General features: G+C 41.4%; 1 long non-coding RNA gene across 1 annotated transcript; it reads left to right on the top strand.

Annotated features, from left to right (window-relative positions):
- The first annotated feature begins 154 nt into the window (after window positions 1-154).
- On the top strand, window positions 155-21,099 carry LOC112843425 (uncharacterized). Its single transcript, XR_003215747.1, has 3 exons — window positions 155-632; window positions 722-800; window positions 17,309-21,099. It is a non-coding gene; the product is annotated as an uncharacterized LOC112843425 (long non-coding RNA).
- The last annotated feature ends 920 nt before the right edge of the window (window positions 21,100-22,019 follow it).

Raw genomic sequence — 22,019 nt, 5'->3', positions numbered from 1 at the left:
GAGAGCAGCGTTAAGGAGGACAAGTAAGCTTGTTGAACTCATTGCCAGCTTCCCTCCCTTTTTCACTTTCTCCCCCGTGCTTGTTGAAGAAAGATTAGCTGGTGCGCTATAAAGGTCACAATAGTGAAGTCCGTTTTGGCAATGTCAGCCATGGGATTGGATTGGCCGGCCTTCAAAGGGAGGGATTACCATAGAGCCGCGAGCTGAAAGTAACCCAGCGCTGACGGGCCAGATCGCAGCCAAATGACAAATTACAGCTGGTCTGGTTAGGTCTGTGGGCCAAGAGAAATAGTGCGTGCGTGCGTGTCTTGGTGCTGCAGCAGACAGATGAAAGCTCCTAGAAGCTGGCTGAGCTCTCGCTCCATTATACAGACGAGTGCCTCTATTCTCTCCCTGTCTCCACACGCACACGCACACACTCCCAGAGTTGAAGTCCGCATGACTCCGCTGCCCTCTGTCTCCTCACGCCTCCAGGACAAAGACATCAACACACACACACACACACTTCTAATCTCTCACACGCAAGCAGGCGTGCCCTTCAAAGCCAAAGGAACTGGAGCAGACGAGACAAAGATGGACACGGTGGCTGTAAAGACACGAGCGGGCGTGCGAGTGTCTCCTGTGGCTGCAAGGTAACCCAACCTGTCCCTGTTTATTCCTATTCATCGCACTCCTGTCACCAACACAGCTTGACCTTGGCTTTGTATTATGTACCTCGCAGAGAAAGTCATTAGGAGCTTTGAAGATGAATGTACAGCATCATCGACGAGGGACTTGTGTGGCTCTGCGAGGACACAAAGGTGAGCTGAGGTAGCTTCTGCTAATTGTCACAGCTAATTTACACTAATTGTATTTATTTGCCTGCTGCCTGACCGTGGCTCATCGACTGCTGGCGTTACGGCTCAGCAGCTGTTGGAATCAGGTTTAGTTGTTGGTCAGAGCTGGTTTCCGCTTCCAGGTCTTTGGGGTCTCCCTTGTCAGTGTCTATCTAAGGGACCCCAGAGTGAGTAGCACTTTTAAGAAGTACTAAAAAGGGATCATACAGTTAGAAGCACTCACCACTGTTACTTGACAGGACGGTCTATGTAATCGTTAGTTACTGTCAACCTTCCTTTGGTCAACCCACAACCAGTCGCAGCAGATGGCCCCGCCCCTCCCTGAGCCTTTTCTGTAGGAGGTTTCTTCCTGTTAAAAGGGAGTTTTTCCTTCCCACTGTCGCCAAATGCTTGCTCATGGGGCTCGTCTGTATTATTGCAGGGTCTTTATGCCTTAAAAAAAAACAAATAAATAATTCAAATGTATTTTTCATTGTCCTAAATATACTAACAGAGTTCATTGTGGAGAAAATGGATAAATCGCAAAAAAATGCACTCATTGTTAGCAAAGAACAAAGTGCTTACATGCTTTTTTGCATGCAAAAAAAAGAGATAATGGGCAAAAAAAAAAAAAGTGCGACAATTAGGAAGAATGGCAGTCAAGATGCTACACTTTGTCTTCTAAATGCACAAACTGTCTGGCTTAATTAGGATACATAGGACAATCTCAAAGTAACACTCCCAGTAAAACACCCCCGACGGGAAAGCATACACGGTAATCCACAATAATACTCAAATTATCTCATTACAGTTCATTCATGTGGGATGTGCAGAATGCATTAGCTTACAAATAAAATGATTTGAACATTATTCTGGCTTTCCTGCTTCCCTGTAGGGAGTGTTTATTCTATAAAAATAAATTGTGCTTACACTTGTCAGCAGATATGCATGCTGAGTGGAGACTTACGCACGACTATGCAGAAAGGGAGAGGTCTGGATAAAGGTCTTGCTAGCTAAGCATGAGATTCATGTCTGTTGCATGCAGTGCACATCAATCTACACACATTAGACAAAAGATAAACTAAAGAAAAAATACAGTGGTGCTCCATCTACCTGCCTCTGAGAACCTGTCTTGCAAAAAACACTGGATATTCTAATAGGCTAGGGTTCAGGCTGAAGGTTAAAGAGGAGTAACCCTAACTCTAACTTTACAGGGTTAAAGAGAAGTATCTATGTTAAAATCTTAATTATTTCAGTCCAGTCAGCCAGCTCCCTAATTAGTTCAGTGTTGATATGTGGTTCTAGGCTGCGAGCTTGTCACTCCTAACAAAGAGACACCAAGCTCAGCAAAACAGGGATGACAGGGAATGGAGGGGGGAGGGGGGGGCACACTAATGAACTTCAATCAGAGCACTCAAGTTAGAAAACATTCATTATACCAGCAGAGTTTAGTTAGAGTTTGCAATCTAGGCTCTGAGCTCATCAGGCTCTACAGGAGATGTTCTTTATAAACTGGGGAGTGATGTGTCGAGGCGGATGCTGAGGAGCAGTGATGCAGGGTTGGTACGGACATGTCATAGGTTTGGGTGGGACGTCATGAAGCTCACATGGGCAAATCTGTAGGATGTGTTTAATATTATGGTATAATATATGAGAATAATGCAGTAGCCTATACGTGGGCAGATCGATCCAATTATATATCGATACCAACGCTGGTCTTGGTATTGGGTTCATACTGGCGCAATAGGATCAATACTAGTCTCTTAAGTTCAGTATGTAGCCCACTGAATTGTGTTAAATACATGAAAAAACATACTATGAAAATGTCTGAAGCTTTTTGACTGCCACCTTGTTTTATTTACAGTGGTCCCTCGTTATATTGCGGTTCACCTTTTGCGGCCTCGCTGTTTTGTGGATTTTTTTTGTGCAGTTTTGCATTCTTTTCTTTTTTTTCACAGGGCATTGTGTTCTGCGTCCTGATTGGCTATAGACCATTGTCAATCAATCTCGTGCTGTGTCTCCTGTACAGCACAGAATGCGTTGAGCTTCTCAAATTTACATAAATCTTCGATCTCTAGCAGTGTGACTCTGAAGTGCTGCACTGTATGTTTGTAAGTTTTCTCCCCAAAAAACACAACGTCGATGAAATGTCATCACCTGTGGGTGCCTTTGGTTTCATTCTATAATACTGCACTTATTATTCTACAAAGTTTGAACTTTGAGAGTGTTTAAACAAGAGAGAAAAATGTGAAAATGTTCATGCCTGTCTGAGAAAAGTGTATAAAGCATGTAGTGAGGGGTTTACAGCCTTAAAACATCTATAATAATTGTAAAAAATAAAGTTGGCTACTTCGCGGATTTCACTTATCGCGGGTTATTTTTAGAACGTAACTCCCACGATAAACAAGGGACCACTGTATAACCTATTGCACATTTAAACAGCAGACGTTGACCCAAAGTGCTTTAAAGACAGGCACATTTACATTCCAGGTCCCCAAGAATTTTCAAAATACATGAAAAGGTGAAAGTTGTGTTTTGTTATTTTAACTAATTATGTAGAAAGCAATTAAAATGTCATTAAAGGGGTTCAGAATTTGCAAAATGATGATAAATTCATCTCATAAGTCATGACAAACTGCTCTCCCCACACTGAGCTGCCTTTATATGATAAAAGTATCCGTATCGATATTGGTATTTGCAATACTGCCCCCTGTATTCATTGGTATCAGATCGATACCAAAAGCGACACTACTGCAGTATGCACTTTTTTAACTTTCTGAGATTTGAGCTATCATTGCTGATGAGCCCAACCTTGACCCCAACTTTAATCCAATAAAGCCTAAACCATGAAAGAGTTGCCAGAAAATTCTTATGTTTATAAACTAGAAGGGTTTATTCAACCTATTGCTGCTTTTGACATTTGTCATGCATTTCATTACTTAAAAATGTATTGTAAAATATATTTAGGTTTTTTCAGGGGAAAAAAAGCCAGACTGATGATGTAAAGTCTCAAAAACTGTCAGAAATATTATTATATTACATTTGTTCTTGCCCTGTTTTTAGGAAAAAATGCTTCTGATGTGTTTCAGTTCATAAGAAGTGATTTTGCGGTTTTTCCTTGTGCACTGCTTCAAATGCACATCCACTTGTTTCCTTAAAGCCCCGCTCTGGTCACTTGTATATCCACATTGGATTCTTTCCACTGTCTTAAAATAATAACCGTCTATCATGATGTCTCGGGACAAGGATGAAGTTAAGTGCAAGTGATTGAGTGCATCAAGTAAGTTTTACCTCAGAGGTCGTTTTTATCCTCAGGTCTGATGCTGAGGAGGAATTCAAGCACTATAACCAGGGAATAAAGTGGAAAGTGGAACAATCTGGAATGGCATTCTGGCATTTTCATTTAATGAGCACTTTAATCTGATAGGCAGGTTAATGCATAACAGTGAATGAGTGAACATGTCATGTGCCGCAGCCTGGTGTTGCTTCCAGTGGGGGCATGGAGACACTTTCGCAGTAATAAGAAAATAATGATGTCCCGCGGTACGTTTACACCTTAAACACATCCCTTTCTCCTCATCCCTTCGGGGCGTTCATGGTGCAGATGTAAATAAAGTTGCAGTAGCACTACAGAAGAGGATTTAATATGACCAGAGTAACTTTTTTATTTTTATTTTTAAGTGACATATAATTTGAAATGCAGCTTTCAAAACAGCTTGATAAATATCAAACACACAAACTGTTTCTGCACAGTCTGTCAGAAAATGTGTCCAGTTAATGTGAAATGTAAAGAAAAACAACTCTTAACGTGCAAAGAGACATTAGGTAATGACTGCTACAAAAAGTACTTTAACCAAATGAAATTTTATAAAGTGGAAACTTTAATCTGACATGTAGTGGGAGAGTTTTAAAATCAGATATTGGATCGTTACCTAATTGAATCCAATGTTTTTGTGACTCAAACCCCGTCGTCTGAATCCACAGATAGTAGTGAATACTAGAGTAGAAGCACAGGTCAGCTGATCACAGCCTGTGCACAAAGAAAGATCTCTTGGAGCTCACAAAACACATTATTGTGTGACTCGTGTCTAAGACGTTCTTTTCCCCAAGCTGCACTGCTGCACCCTATCTTAGAGTTCCCCCACCTCCTGAATCCTACTTTAACCCCTGACCGCAACCCCTTTGAATGTAGAGAGAAGCAACAAGCAGGCTTCTCCTTTTGCTCTTGACCTGAGCACCACCTTCAGTGTTGGAAACTGCTGTTTCATCACTGGGCTGCAGCCTGAGAATACCAGTAAGCCTCAGTGTGAAGGCTGGTTGAGTTTAAAGATGAAGTTGGTGATTGCCAAAGCAGAACTTGAATGCACCTCACACATCAGCATATTCAACGTTTCTACTGATACTGTATGTTTTGCACTCAGGAAAATATTAGCAGTAGAATAAGAAGACATCTACGTGACCAGAATATCTGTATTTTCAATCACAAAAATAAAGTGGTAAATGTAAGACAGTGGGACGGCGATGCAGTGGATTGCACTGTTGCTTCACAGCAAGAAGGTTCTGGATTTGAACATTCCAATTATGCATAACATTTTCCTTTTTGACAAAGTTTCTATTTAGGGCTGCTAATAGTTTCTTCCTGTTAGATAGGGAGTTTTTCCTTCCCACTGTCACCAAGTGCTTGATCATGGGGGTCGTCTGATTGCTGGAGTTTTCTCTCTATTAGGGTCGTTACCTTAGAGCACAGGTGTCGTACTCCAGGCCTCGAGGGCCGGTGTCCTGCAGGTTTTAGATGTGTCCTTGATCCAACACAGCTGATTTAAATGGCTAAATTACCTCATCAACATGTCTTGAAGTTCTCCAGAAGCCTGGCAATGAACTAATCATTTCATTCAGGTGTGTTGACCCAGGGTGAGATCTAAAACCTGCAGGACACCGGCCCTCAAGGACTGGGATTGGGCACCCCTGCCTTAGAGAATAACGCTCAAGGTGACCGTTGTTGTGATTTGGCACTTTATAAATAGAATAGAATTGAATTGATGGAGGCCTTGGACTGATGGACTGATGACCCGTGGTCATTGTCAACTGGTATAGGCTTCAACCTCCCTGCAGCCCTAGATGGATGAGGCGTTAAAAACATGAATGGATGGGTATAATCAATGAACAACACAACAGTATTCAGGCCTGTTTTTTGCTGTACAAATTGGACAGAGCAGAGGAAGAATGATGGATTATTGTAGGTTTTACCATAGCAGTCAAATCTAGCCTTGAGCTCAGTGCACCAGTTTGCATAAAGCAACGCTATAGATTGTCTGCTTACTTTTTCTAAAGCTTGACATTTGTCTGGGCAACGCTGCACACAACTTCCCACTCTTTCTGAGCGGATGTTATGTTTATAAATGAGACCTCAGGAGGGTGCTGGATGGGGCAGGTGGTTTAGTTTCTGCGGAGGCATACAGGTGGGATGCTGCGGGCCACAGGTTATAGTCACTCCAGTTATTGCTGGTTGCTTGGCACGGCAACTCGCTGGAGAGCAGCAAAGCCAACAGAAATCAGTGACTCACCCTTCCTATCTCCCTCACGCTTTCTCACTTTTTTTCCCATTTGTTTCGTCCACAAAGGGGGCAGAAGGCCCTCCCCCTGAGCACGGTGATGCGCAGAGACATGTATGACCAAGCATTTACATTTAGTTTCTTGCTTTTGACGATATAGCTCTACCCCTGCCACTCATTCCAGGTGGAAAAAAAGTGAAAAGAAGTAAGTTTGGTTCCCTTCTCAGCCTCGCTCTTTGTGGATCTACATTAGCCTCTGGAGAGCAAACAGTCTGGAACTCCCCCCACCAGACCTCTTTCAGTCTTTCTTTCTTTGTTATGTTTTCGCTATCCGCTCATCTTCCCCTCTGGTCCTCGCCCCGTAATCCTCCAAGATATACTTTGCTCCCATTACACGTGTGTTCCCAGTCAAAACCGATGAATTATAAATGAACGTCCATGAAGCAGAATGCCAGAGGTCTCCTGTTGCTGTTACACACAAAAATACTGCCCAGAGGAGTGGAGGCATTATGATACGGTCATTTAACAGATGCTTTTATCTTAAGTGAACAGTAATACACGCTGTATTTTTAGCTTAGACCACAAGGGCCTTTGCCGATTGCCGGGATTTAAGAAACAACATACAGTTTGCTCTGCTGCCGGCCGAGTAGCTGCCTTCACGCTGTACTGTCTGTCCATATGTAGAGCACACAAACTGAACCGGTGGGAATGATGTCCCATTCCATGTTATCATCTGTCGGAAAATAAAGAATGTCCGAAGCCTCGGCAGAATCTGGCGTATTTACATAAGTCTTGTGTGAAAGTGAACAGTAAACCTGTCGTCGCGGCTCCCTCGTTGCTTAGCCTCCTTTTTCTTTGTGGAGCTTCACCTTCTTCTTCTCTTTCCGCTTCTTTTATTAAACTGAATCAGTTTTTCTTGTCAGAGTCCTCCCTCGCTCCATCACTTTTTAATAACCCTCCTCGCTTTAATGAGTTCTGTTATGTACACAGGGGGCAGCGGCTAGGGGCCAATTTGTGATTTCACATCAGATCAGATCAGAGAAAGCTAAGGAAATAAAAGGGGGGGAAAACACACACACACACATACATCTTCCTCTGTATCTCTTCTTCTTCTTCTTTTTGTGCCCACAAGAGAGAACCTTGCATCTCATCTGGGCAGCCTGGGGAATTGCAGCGCTCCCCGAGCCGCCATTTTGGAAGCATCCTGTGGAACAGCGAGTCACCGGCGAGAACTCCTTAGGGGGCGAAGGGGAGAGAGCAGCAGGAAGGGAGAGGGAAAAAAAAGGCAAATGCTGGTGTGTACCCGCATGAGGTTAGTTAACTTTTTACATCTGGAAAAGCCTAATGAAGCTCTTCTGTTTGCTCTCGCCGGGTTCTGTAACTGGAGGAGTTGCAGAGAGGTGAGGGATTTAGTAATGGGATGCAAGCTGAAGAAATCCTCAACTTTCACATCGGGGCTTTGTTTATCTCTCCTAGGCTAGGGAGCGGCAGCCGACAAAGCGGCTCCACCACACACGACTCAGTGTCATAACCTCGCCCATTTTAGCTTGCCTGAGAGGTACTGCATTGCCGAGCTGAGTTGGGTTTTATATTAGACCGAAGACTGTTGCAGAATCACAAAAACGAGGATGATGATACGCTTCCTTGAGTTATTTTTCATGAGCTCTTCATTTCCTTTAGCATTTATAATATGTGGTTGATGAAATAAACATGATATTTTCAAAAGAAAAATGCAGCGTTTCTCCTCCCAGTTAGCTATATACACATATATATTCCCCTCTCACCCTGCGGGCGGTCTCTCCTTCAAGCTCGGGTCCTCCACCAGTGGCTGGGGAGCTGAAGGGTCCTGCGCGGTACCTTAGCTGTTCCTAGCACTGCCCTCTTCTGGACAGAGATCTCAGGTGTTGTTCCTGGGATCTGCTGGAGCCACTCGCCAAGCTTGGGAGTCACTGCACAGAGGGCTCCAAGCTGGATGCAGCTGGATAGCATAGTGGTAATGCATTTAGAACAGGAGTCATAGGTTTGACTCCCCGGGTGTCTGTATCCAGTACAGGTCTTAGGCTAGACCCCAGATGCCAACCAACCTGACTCAGCTGGACTGAAGACACTTGCAGGAGAACCTGCAAATTCCACAAAGTTCTAAAAATATTTTGACTTAGCTAAACAGACAAAACATTTAAAAAAAGATTTCCTGACAACATAGATGGAGCTCAGAGTCTGCAAACCTGAGTATGTTACCCTTGAAATACTTAAAAACAAAGTGGAAGCAAAATGTGCTAGAAGTTCTCTGAGTGCTATACTCACTCACTGTTCAGGGACTGTCTTCATAGTTGCTGTGAGTCTAAAACCAAGACACGAGTAAAGGCCATTTGTCTTCTTTGGCTCTTGTAATACCAAAGGAAATCCAGTTAGTAACATATAAACACAAACAACATTCTCCTCCATGCTGTATCCCCTGGAACAGTCTGTTATCCGTGCCGGGATCCAGTGCCAGGTGAGTGGAGTCGTGGGTCAAGTCTGGACCACTGAGGGACCCTCGGCTGTGCTCGTAGGGCAGAGCTCTCCATCTGTTCCCACTCACTTTACCACAACTTCATCACAATCACACAAAGGTAGAGAACAGAATGAATGAACCAATGCACTGTCAATATTGTATTTTGGAGGATATCCTCCTTTGGAGAATCACTTTATGTGTAACAGATCAGTGCTAAAAAACTAAAGCTCTTTAAATTGATATATAAACACACCTTATTTTCACCAGAAGCACCATGACATACAGGCAAAAGAGCATTAAGTACACTCCTATAACATCCTTCAAATTCTTGGAATTTGGCCTCCAGCTTCTTCCTGTATGCATCTTTACACCATCTCAATCCTGCATTCAGTTCATGCTGTATCTTCTTCTTTTCATTCAGTACCGCTTTCAGGTAACTGGTGATCCAGGGTTTGTTGTTAGAAAAACTGCTGGAGTGTTAACAAGTCTAGGATAGATTAAAAATCTTATAATTCTGCACTGGTTTTGCATGTGTGACAGCAAAAATTGGGATAGGAGAATTATTTTCTCTCATCATTAAGGTAATCTTTTAACTAACTTTGTCTTAGCGTTTCTACAAACAGGAAAACTTTAATGAATTCACAAATTTGCCAGCTACCCACAGTGTCACTTGCTAGAGCCATTTTCAGGCATTTTTGAGCAGGAAAAAAACAAATCTGTATAGAAAGCACATTTGAGCCTTATGATGAAGATGGCACAGGGTGGCTATAGCTCAGGAGTTACAGCAGGTCATCTACTAATCGGAAGGATGGTGGTTTTATGTGTGCAAGTGTCCTAAGTGTCCTCGGGCAAGATACTGATCTCCAAAATGCTATTATTAAAATTATATAACTAAAAAAAGTTTACTTTAAATTTTAGTTTACTAAAATTAGTTTAATTTATTACCAATGCAACAAAATAACTGAGAAATGGAGGAAAAAATGTATTGGTATGTGTAGGCCTAGTTGAAAGCAGAGTGGCTATAAAGCTATGCAGGCCAGTGCTGATACTGAGGGAGAAGTTGGCTATGCTACGTGTCCAACAGACAATGCCAACAGTGGATTTTGGTGTTCCTAAAAGGCAACCAGTGCTACTCATTATTGAATGAATGCAAACGAATACAAACTGCCAAAAGAGAAGTTAGCTAACAGTAACTGCAAAGTATGAGAGCGACAAACTGGCACATAACAGAGAAATGAACAACAGAAAGACTGTGGCTTAGTCGTGACCTCTGTAGCTGCTGTCATATCAGAGGAGGGAGTAAATGCCCCTAAAGTCTCTCATAGTGTTTACTTAGCAGCGGTCATGTCAGCTGACGAGACAGATGGCATAGTCCAAAATATTCCAGTAATGCCCCTGAGAAGATAACACTTTAGATTATTAATATTTTTACATAATAGCTGGACGATATTACAAAACTAGGATCTATGTCTCTTCAAGGCCTATTTATTAATGAAACAACAATGCAGCTGTAACAAAATACACATTTGATTAAATTAATCAAATATGTCCAGAATGTCCTGGTATTATTGGGAAAAGTACAATGTTAAATAGCAAAAAGCAAATGGTTTGCATTAAATTACAGTAAGTAATAAAGTAAAAGTATTGAACCGCCACTTATTCCTAAGGACCCAGACTTTTTTAAAATTTTAAAGCTATTTTGAGCAATAGTTTTCCAGGCCTTCTAAAGATTTTTCAAGGCTTTTTTGGACATTTTTTTGGCTTTTTGGGGGGTTTTCCACTGAAATTCTCCTCATTCCTTGTACATAAGAATTTTCAATGGAATGTTTTGTTTGTTAAGCCTGATCTATGGATGATTCAAGCATAAAAAAGACACCTAACTCAAAGGATGAACCAGTGTTTTATCTACAGATAACAGACAACTTGGGAAGCTTTAAAGTGCATCTTTAGGCACGTATGAATGCAGAAAAGTACCATCAGATTTTGATCCACTATTGAGTGTCATCTCAAAAGCATCTGATGAGCAACAACTTCATTTTTCACCATGACAATGATCCTAAACACACTGCCAATGCAGTGAAAGCAAACCTGAATCGGAAAACACAGTATGGAACACTATCAGTCATGGACCAGAGCATTATTATTCCCAATACGTAACATACAGACGATTTGTTACGCCCCTAGGCGTTGCATAGTAATGCACAAGGTACTCTTCCACATCCTAATAAGACACTCTGATCAGTTGAGTCCAATAGAAAGCCACTCGCAGCAGTAGGACACTCTTAGAGCAGAGGCTCCAGCTGTCCATTCCAGCCCTAACCCTAACCTTAACCATAACCTTAACCCTATGACGTAGTACTTTCCAAAGTGATTCATGTCACACATGAAAAGACATTTATAGATTCATTCCAACCCACTCTCATGCCTCCGAATGCGTAGCATACCGATGATTTGTCACAGTTGTCGGTATGTTACGTGTTGGGATGAGAACGTGTTGCATGGATTGGCCTCCCCAGAGCTGGAACTCAAGACTATTGAAGCAGTGTTGGATCATCTTGACAAGAACAGAACAAAAAGCAGAAACATCCGAAGAAGAGCTTTGTCTTTCAAGAAGCCTGCACTGTAAAAAAAAAAATTGTAATATAAAAGTATTGTACTGTGTATTTTAGAGTTTTGTACTGTTTTTCTAGAATATCATTAAATTTACATAAATAGACTGTGATTTCACATTTCAAATGTAGAATAACAAAAAATCACTGTAAATGTAATAAAACATAATTTTCTTGTTTTTTAAATATATTTGTCTGTACATATGCATATTTAGATTGTTGAAATACATTCACAAATGTATCATAATTTCATAAATATTTGTCCGTTATTTGAAAGATTGAACTGTTAAATTCAAATGTAATACTATGGAAAAATATATGAAATGATTCTTATAAACGTTTTTTTTACATTAAATACTTAGGGCGATCGTGGCTCAAGAGTTGGCAGTTCGTCTTGTAATCAGAAGGTTACCGGTTCGAGCCCCGGCTCGGACAGTCTCGGTCATTGTGTCCTTGGGCAAGACACTTCACCTACCACGTACTGGTGTTGTCCAGAGGGGCCGATGGTGCGATATGGCAGCCTCGCTTCTGTCAGTCTGCCCGAGGGCAGCTGTGGCTACAACTGTAGCTTGCCTCCACCAGTGTGTGAATGTGAGAGTGAATGAATAGTGGAATTGTAAAGTGCTTTGAGGGTCGCGAAAAGTGCTATATAAATGCAATCCATTATTGTTATTTAAACCAACTGTTAACTGTATATTTCTGTACATTTAAGTGTTATTATTCATATTGCCGCATTCATTGACCTTGTTTATAGGTAATTTAATTGTTTAATCACATTAAAATGTTCCTAATTTAATGTTTAAAAGCACTTGAAAAAGGCAAAATCCCATGTACAATTAGGGCAACAAACTGTATTGTCATTACTGAAAATAACCGTAGTTTTATGAGAAAGTTATTTTCTGTTATTTTCTGTTATTATTTTGGCGCTCCAGCTGCCGCAATATTACTATTTTTTTAGGATTGAATGAATAATGTCTTCTAATGAATTAGAAGACATTATGTTGCAACCTTTTTCAGGAAAAAGTCAGATTCATCCAATCAGGTTCAACAAACACGTCTTTATCCTGTGTTCTTTTTCCATCTTAAATTTTCTTTTCTTTTAGCGATCAATCCTACATTTGTTTACTGGGTTCAAACAAATAAGTTGGAAATTTATGTAGAGGGTGGGCCATTTATATGGATACACCGTAATAAAATGGGAATGTTTGGTGATACTGTTTGTGGCACATTAGTATATGTGAGGGGGCCAACTCCTCAAGATGGGTGGTGACCATGGTGGCTATTTAGAAGTCGGCCATCTTGGATACAACTTTTGTTTTTTCAATAGGAAGAGGGCCATGTGACACATCAAACTTATTGGTAATGTCACAAGAAAAACAATGGTGTGCTTGGTTTCAACGTAACTTTATTCTTTCATTAGTTATTTATAAGTTCCTGACCACTTATAAAATGTGTTCAATGTGCTGCCTACTGTGTTGGATTGTCAATGCAACCCTTTCTCCCACTCTTCACACACTGATAGCAACACCGCAGGAGAAATGCCAGCACAGGCATCCAGTATCCGTAGTTTCAGGTGCTGCACATCTCGTATCTTCACACCATAGACAATTGCCTTCAGATGACCCCAAAGATAAAAAGTCTAAGGGGGTCAGATCGGGAGACCTTGGGGGCCATTCAACTGGCCCACGACGACCAATCCACTTTCCAGGAAACTGTTCATTTAGGAATGCTCGGACCTGGCACCCATAATGTGGTGGTGCACCATCTTGCTGGAAAAACTCAGGGAACGTGCCAGCTTTAGTGCATAAAGAGGGAAACACATCATCATGTAGCAATTTCAAATATCCAGTGGCCTTGAGGTTTCCATTGATGAAGAATGGACCCATTATCGTTGTACCCCATATACCACACCAAACCATCGCTTTTGTTGTGCCAACAGTCTTGGAGGGATCCATCCAATGTGGGTTAGTGTCACACCAATAGTGGTGGTTTTGTTTGTTAACTTCACCATTCACATAAAAGTTTGCCTCATCACTGAACAAAATCTTCTGCGTGAACTGAGGGTGCTGTTCCAATTTTTGTTTTGCCCATTCTGCAAATTCTGTGCACCGATCTGGGTCATCCTCGTTGAGATGCTGCAGTAGCTGGAGTTTGTAAGGGTGCCATTTGTGAGCAGCTAATATCCGCCGAAGGGATGTTCGACTAATGCCACTCTCCAGTGACATGCGGCGAGTGCTACGCTGTGGGCTCTTGCTGAATGAAGCTAGGACAGCCACTGATGTTTCTTCATTAGTGACAGTTTTCTTGCATTCACATTTTGGCAAATCCAACACTGAACCAGTTTCACGAAACTTAGCAAGCAGTTTGCTAACTGTAGCATGGGAGATGGGTGGTCTCGTAGGGTGTCTTGCATTGAAATCTGCTGCAATGACCCGGTTACTGCGTTCACCAGATATCAACACAATTTCGATCCGCTCCTCACGTGTTAACCTCTTCGACATGTCAGTGGCTGTGAACAAAGAGAAACTTGTAAATAACTAATGAAAGAATAAAGTTACGTAGAAACCAAGCACACCATTGTTTTTCTTGGGACATTACCAATAAGTTTGATGTGTCACATGGCCCTCTTCCTATTGAAAAAACAAAAGTTGTATCCAAGATGGCCGACTTCTAAATAGCCACCATGGTCACCACCCATCTTGAGGAGTTTGCCACCTCCGATACTAATGTGCCACAAACAGGACTTTAATATCACCAACCATTCCCATTTTATTACGGTGTATCCATATAAATGGCCCACCCTGTAGGGCTGCCAACACTGGCTTGGAACAACTGCATCATTTTTATGCCTGGAGATGAATCTAAATATAGAATTATTCTCTTAAAATAGACTAAAATACCAGTTCTTCCCACTTTGGGCGATACAGTTTCTATCTCAGGAAAAGTTTTGTAGTAGCAGCATACAGAGTGGGTTTGTGCTGTAAGATCCAAATTGCAATAGCAGAATGGGTGATTAATTGTCTTTTGTCACAGTAGCTCCATTGCAAATGCAACAAAAGCAAAAGCAAAGGTATGCAGACATGAGCTAAACAAGCAGAAATTAATGCACTGAAGAGCTGCGCCAAAGATTCTGTCCAAAAAGCACAGAGCTGCAGAAATACTGTGGACAATCAATGCAGTGTAATAACTACCAGCAAAAGCGGGTTGATTTAAGCACTTCGGCTTCTCAGAGGTACTTTGTCACTAGATTTACCGATTTAGCTATTTTATGGCTTTGTACTTTGGGTAGACAATTTATGCTACTACTAACCAGAGTCTTTAAGAAGCCATAGAGCTCATAAGCAGTTTGTGTCTTGTCAAAGACTCTCGAGTGAGGCTGTTGTTTGCTGTCACATTAGGTCTGAACTTGTGCGGTCCGATTAAAGCACAATGTCACTTGGCTGCTTCTTAAGTTATGAGAGACTTGAGCTTTGGTTTCTGCCCTTCATGTGTACAACATGAGGGAATGTTATCTCACTCTGAATGCAAAAAAAAAAAGAATATTACATTTAAATAAAGATTCTCAAAGAAGGATCTACATTTCATGGAACTGGAGTAAACATTCTAAATGTATGCTTAGTATCTGTACTTCCACTCATTGGTCCCTTCTGTCTGAAGCAAAAACTGTGTCAAACTAGCCAGCAGAGAGAGAGCTATACAACGCTTATGAATGAAATAACCAGCAGCAGATTATAATAAATTCCTTCATTTATCATTCTTTCCCAGGGCTCAGTAGAAGAGTTTTAAAACCTTAACGTCTTAGTGTGGTGCCTTTGGCAATGTAAGCACTTTATCTATGGCTAAAGGTAAACAGGGAGATTTGCTAAATCTCTTTTGATCTAAAATTCCATCAACCAAATTGTTTAATATATTTCTCTTTTTTTTGGCCCAGATTAATAATGATTAAGCAATACTTTGTTGATCCCAGGGGAAATTCCCTTTCCTCTCACCTCTTGGAGATTACAGGTCAGGGGCTGTAATGGAAGATCATCCCTGGGGCGCACAGGGATTCTTTGAATTGAGAAGTAAAATTATGTGGTTTGGAAACATTTTCCAGCTTAAGGGTGTTCTCCGGTGTTATTACACGAGGCGAAAAGGATTAGATTTCCCCACAATTTACTCACATGATATATATTTTGCGCTTGACATGAAAATAGTACAGTTGTTACCACGTGTCGAGCTCTTAAATTTTGTCATGTTATATTAATTACAAGAGATCCACTCACCTTAATGTGGAATGGTGGAAACAACAAAACATGACACGTTCAAACCCAAAGACGCTTCCAATAACTTTCTGTTTATCTCGTGCATAAGTTTAATTGACTTGATGTTATACTCTGATAATAGCTGAACTATTTTTCCTGCAATTTTCTGCTTTCCCCCCTTTTTTATATGGGCTTTACTGAACCCCAAAATATGTCGAAACAACAAACACGTCATTTTATATTCGTCACAAACTGTTTGAGTTCTGTGGCCGGCTTTGGTGTTTGAGCTTTCCTCCATGAAGCTTGCATGTCACAAACTGAAAAGGGCAGAGTCATGTGACCACAAACTGGCTAGTTTCTTTTAAAGAGGACAGTGCACACTGGGGAGGGGTAGGGTACTAACACCAAAATAACCAAAATGGGCATGATTACGTCAATTAGAGAGTCTGAATGTCGGTTTTGATTCATTTTTGATTAATTGCTCAGCCTTAATGGGAACATTGTGGTCATAAAGGGATGGACATGGTCAGCAACAATACTTGTGTAAGCTTTAGCATTTCAATGATGTTCAGCTGGTGCTAATGGGCTCAAAGTGTGCCAAGATAATAACTCCCACACCAATTACTCCACCAACAGCAGCCTGAACTGTTGATAGAAGGATGGATCCATGCTTTCATGCTGTTTAGTCAAATTCTTATCCTACTGGTGGAAATCAGGACTCATCAAACCAGGAAATGTTTTTTTGAAATCTGTTATTTCCCTCAGCCCCCCCAGGTTTTCGGCATTTCAGTATTGGCTTCAATTTTCCACCTGAAGGTCAAGACTGCACGGTTTAAAATTATTATTGTTATTATTATTTTATTTCCATGCTTTCTATATGGATCAGTGCCTTCTCTGCTCTTGACTTGAAAATTATTATGGGTTCATTAATTTGTTAGTCATTTATGAGTTCTGGGTGTGCACATCTTGTTCTCTGTTTTTTCTTTATGTGGGTCATATTTTTCCTTTTTTTAACTGACATAAATGTTGTAGCTCTCTTCTCTCAGTTAGCGGTGATCCTTCCAAGATGACCGAGTATTTACAGTGGTGACAGATTGCTCACTGGCCAAGCTCTCTCCTGAACTAAGGTGCTAAGTGAGGCACTGAGGGACCCAGCACGAATGTCTAACAGCCTGGTGTAAAACTGACTGAACCGAGAGGAGTGGAGGAGTGATGGAAAGACAATCTGCTCTGACCTAATGGTATCATCTGTTGTGAAAGAGAGTGTGGTGCAGTCCAGGGCTGCTTTGGCCTGGTTGCATTTATCTGATCTGGACTCTGCAGGTATTCCAGACCATCTGATATCTAAGGGATCGGTGACATTCTTTTTGCTGTAGTAGTTTACATTCATTATTTGGCAGCGTGGCCAAGCTGTCGAGGTTTCTTGTCTCCAAATCGAGGCTTGAAAAACGATTTTTAAGGCTATGATTACAGAGTGTGGAAACCATGAAGAGTAGTGGGCAAACACATGCCTTTAAGGTCTACAAGCTCGCAGCTTTTCATTCCATAGACCGCACCAGGTTATTTCTCTGATTAATTCTCCTTCTCTGTCTAGGACAGCGGCTGAAACCACTGAGTGGAAAAAAAGAACAACAAAATCTGTGGGCCATCCATGATCCCAGTTATTAGGCAATGGAGTGACTCTGGAATCAGAGGAGGAGATGTCATGCTCTGGCTGGAGCTCCACAGGCCACAGAGATGACACATGGACAAACACCATGCCAGCGACATGATGACATGATGGGGCCTTAATGATAGTTCTTAGCACCTCATTCGCTTCAGGGCTGTCAAGTCACAAAGGGTCATATGTCTAGCAATGTTTCCACAAACAACTCTAACAGGAAAACTGGTGATATTGTTTTTCATGACTGAAAACGGGTAATCAGTCCAATCAGAAAAAGTCCCCTTTTCCTTATTTGTTCAATTTAACTCTGCTTTTATTTGACAGCAAAATGTTGACTGACTCCTAGAAAATTAGCATCTAAATTTGTATTTGGAAAAAATGGATTTGCTCACCAACCACTTCAGCAGGTACATCTTACTAGCTCTGGGCTGGACCCCATTTGAGTGACACCCAGTGCATACCTTTGGTTGTAATGAGTGGTTATGTGAGTTACTGTTTCCCTCCTATCAGCTCGAACCAGCTTGGCCATTCTTTTCTGACCTCTGACATCGTTTCTCAAAGAGAACTATCACTCACTGACTATTTTCTCTTTTTCACACCATAATATGGAAACCCTTGAGATGGTGAAAATCCCAGTAGATCTGCAGTTTCTGAAATACTCAGATAAACCTTTTTGGCTGGTTTTTAATTTTCACCTTGAAAAAACAAAAGCCCACCTTTCACTTTTTTGTGGACCAAAGTCTGTATATAAAAGATGGACATAGAAACTGTGAATGGACCCAGTTTTTATGAACTGCTGTTTTCAAGCCTCCAATTAAGCACTTTGTGTCCTCATCACTACTGAATGTTAAGCAATGGGTGCATCTGACAAGAAACTAAGGGATGTACGGTGGCCATAAGAGGTCAAACACACTGCAACTTAATAAAATACCAGCAAATAGAGAAATGTTGCAAAAGTCACCAAATGCCATTGAAGTTTAATTAAACAACAGAAATAGACAAAAACAGACAAAAAATATATAATACATTTTAAATGCAATTAAAACACACGGTACCTGAATCTTTCTCACCCTCAGAGCACAGATGAACCCTCCACTGGTTGCATGGTTGTCATCCGTTGTCAGATGTGGGCAGTGTCAAAAACCTGTGGTATGAGTGGTCTGTGGGCTACTTTTGCTTGTGCTGGTGTTTGTCCATCAGCCACAGAGAAGACAGAAGTTATTAGACACAAACAAGTGAAGTGAAACTATGTATTAAAAAAGTATCCACTGCAGCCACTGTCTGTGCTTTTTGTGTATTTTTAAATCTTTGCTATGTTTTTGTGCATTCTTTGTTTTGACATAACTATACCTCTATACATGCTATCAAAAATTCATTTTTAGCTGTTCCATAATGCTTCTTCTTCTACAATAATTACATGATTTAGAAGTGTTAGTTATATGTTGATTTTTTGAAGCCTTTGTTTGTTAAATCCTAGTGAATATATGAAATTCTAATATATAGTGTTATACCTTTGCGATCTGCAGTGAAATAAGCAAAATCTTTCCTAAAACTTAGTCTTAAATGCGTTTTTTTTAAGATAAATTTTGCAGTTCTTGACACTGTATTCGGAAGATTTTTTGCATGTGTTCTTCTGTAACTTTCACTCCTCTGTCCAGTGAACCACAATCCTCTCACCCTTGACAATAAGGTGTATTTTGCTTCTTTTCTATGTGTGTGTAGAGGATGCTTTCCAGCATCTCCAGCCATTAAAAAAAAAAAAATCTGTCTGGGCTGCAACCCAACACTTCCAAACGGGGCCAGTTGGGTAGCTCTGGGTCTCTGCCAGACCCTCACGCCGGATCTCTCCATCACGGCCTCCCCTCCCTCCTCCGTCTTTGGTATTGGGGTCACGTTTCCCTTCATTGACAGGAAAGACTTCTTTAGAGGGCGGATTAAAAGGCCTCCAAAGCGATTCTGATAGGAGGTGTCTGGCAGCCGATGTTGCTGGCTGATATGTCACAGCACTCAGGAGTGGAGAGGAGATGTGGGGGGAGACAGAACAGGAAACTGCTGATTGGCTTTGACCGGGTGCACAGGTGTGTGCGTGCGTGTAGCCTTCTGCACGCACGTGTGTTGCAAAAGGGCATTTTGCGCTGACCGAAGATGAAAGGATAACTGTCGTTAGTCTTCTCTTGTGATGGCTGATTAGAGTGATGCAATCGTCTGCAAGAAAGGCCCACAACAACATATGATCAAACCTGCATCGATATACAGATGTGAAGATCAGAGGACACGAGCACACACCCACACACACAGCAACTGTCCGCATCTCAAATCATGAAACATATCCGTTGACGTCATCCAATTTTTGGAAAAGAACACTCCACCTTACTGTCAATTGCCAGATCACCAGCTGGCTCATCTCAAGTACTCTTTGTTAGATCTGGGAGAGTAATGAGGGTGTGTGTGTGTGTCTGTGTGTGTGCAGATTGCGGTGGTTGGGGTGGTACTCTAATGGCAGATGAGTGACCCAGTCAGAAAAGGTCAGCAACACTACAGGGCTGATGTGGCGAGGCACCCTCCACTCACTGACTAATTAAATGTCAGTGCTTCAGACTGGATAGAGAAGAGAAGCTGGAGGGGGAGGACGATGGGGGCAGAGTGGGGTTTGGGAGGAAAACACAGGAGAGAGTGGCAGATAGGTAGACAGGGAACGGACCTCGTTGTAAATGTCACATGTTACATAAGGCTGGGCTCTTTGGCAGCAGAGAGTTTAGGACTTAAAAAAAGAAAAAGAGAAACACTTTTGGACAGATGGTTTCTGAATGTTGGAGATTTTTCGAGTGGCGAGCTGCAAAATGACTAGTTTTATTTTTATTTCTGTCACCATGTTAGCTCTGTGTACTCATTACATACGCAGACTTTATATAAAAGATGGCTGCACCTTCTGGCTCAGGAAAGTGAGCTTCTTTCTTCCTATCTTCTTTGTAATGGCAGGGGATTGTTGTAGAGATGTATAGAAGTCTATGATAATTATTATCTTAGTAGATCATTTGGTCTGAATTGTAAGTTATTATTTATTCATTACTATTATCATTATTATTATTATTATTATTATTGTTCATTCAATTTTATTTTAATATAACATGATGTTCCTTTTGTAAATGATGGTTAATACTGGAGTCAAAAAAGACAAAACAGGCTCTGATTTTAGGGTTGACGTCTGAGTTAGATCCATCGGTTTTCATGTCCGACTTTAGATCACTGAGAAGACGATGGTGAAAATGCTGAGTTTGAGGTGTCATAACGGAGCATCTTTAAAGTAATGAGTGACATTATGACTATCTGCCTAATATTGCATTTTTCTGCCAAAACAGCACTGACCCATGGAGGCATGGACTCCTACAGACCCCTGTAGGTGTGCTGTGGTACATGGACCAAGATGTTAACAGCAGATCTGTCACGGCCGGGATGGCCGGTGTGTTTATGAAGGGCACCCAAAAGCAGAGACGGGAGACATGAACTTGCTGTTTAAAGAAAAGACGAGCTTTTATTACAGCTGATAACATGAATCCAAAAACAAGGCAAAACGAACAGTGGAGAAAACTAAAACCTAAACTGGAAAAAACTAGATGATAATAACTATGACCAAGAGAGACATGAGTCTGAGCAGAAGCTATGAGACAAAACATGAACATGTCCTTAACAGAATCATGAAACACTTGAAACCTGACGTGACAGACACCCTGACGCTGAACAAAGGAAGACTTAAATACACAGAAGGGTAATGAGGGAAGTTGAAACACCTGGGGAGACACAGCTGACACAAATGAACAAGACGCCACAGGGGAAGCAAAACCAAACACACTGAACATGGAAACTCAAGACTTACAAAATAAAACAGGAAACATGGAGAGACATGAACTGGGACACACAAGCTTGACAAAGAGAGAGGGAGCGAGAGAGGGAGAGGGACACCGGAAAAACTACACAGACAAGGAGAGAACACAACTAGACTAAATTTCAACTAAACCCTAACTAAGAATAACACCACAAGAACTGAACATATTTCAATATAATCTAAGAAATCAAGCCCCCTGACAAGATCCTTTATGTTGTGAGGTGATCCATGGATAGACTTGCTTGGCCAGCACATCCCACAGATCCTCCACTAGCTAGATTGAGATTTGCAGGCCGAGTCAACACTTTAAACTCTTTGTTGTGCTCACAAAACCGTTCCTGAGCCATTTTTCTCTGTGGCAGGCCACATTATCCTGCTGAAAGAGACCACAGCCATCAGGGGGTACCGTTTCCATGAAAGGGTGTACAGGGTCTGCAACAATGCTTAGGCAGGTGGTACGTGCCAAAGTAACATCCACATGGATACAGGACCCAAGGTTTCCCACACTGTAATCGCTAACAGTTGTTCTAGCTCATAACTAATAAGCTCACAACACTCAAATGTCGTTTTGTAGTTGAGCAAACTATAAAGTATTGAGCTCTGTTGACTTTTATGCAACTTTAATTGAATAGGACTCAATATTTTTTAGCTAATTTGTTTGGAACGCTCAAAAAGTTTAAGAAGCATATATTAGTGATGTTCTGGTGGGTGGAGTCTTGTCGCTCCCTCAGGAAAGCTGAGTCAGCCATCTTGAATTTA

The sequence above is a fragment of the Oreochromis niloticus genome, linkage group LG22, assembly GCF_001858045.2.
Source record: "Oreochromis niloticus isolate F11D_XX linkage group LG22, O_niloticus_UMD_NMBU, whole genome shotgun sequence".
Taxonomy (NCBI): Eukaryota; Metazoa; Chordata; class Actinopteri; order Cichliformes; family Cichlidae; genus Oreochromis; species Oreochromis niloticus.
Note: the sequence above shows the minus strand (reverse complement) of the source record. Positions and strands in the feature narration are given on the sequence as shown.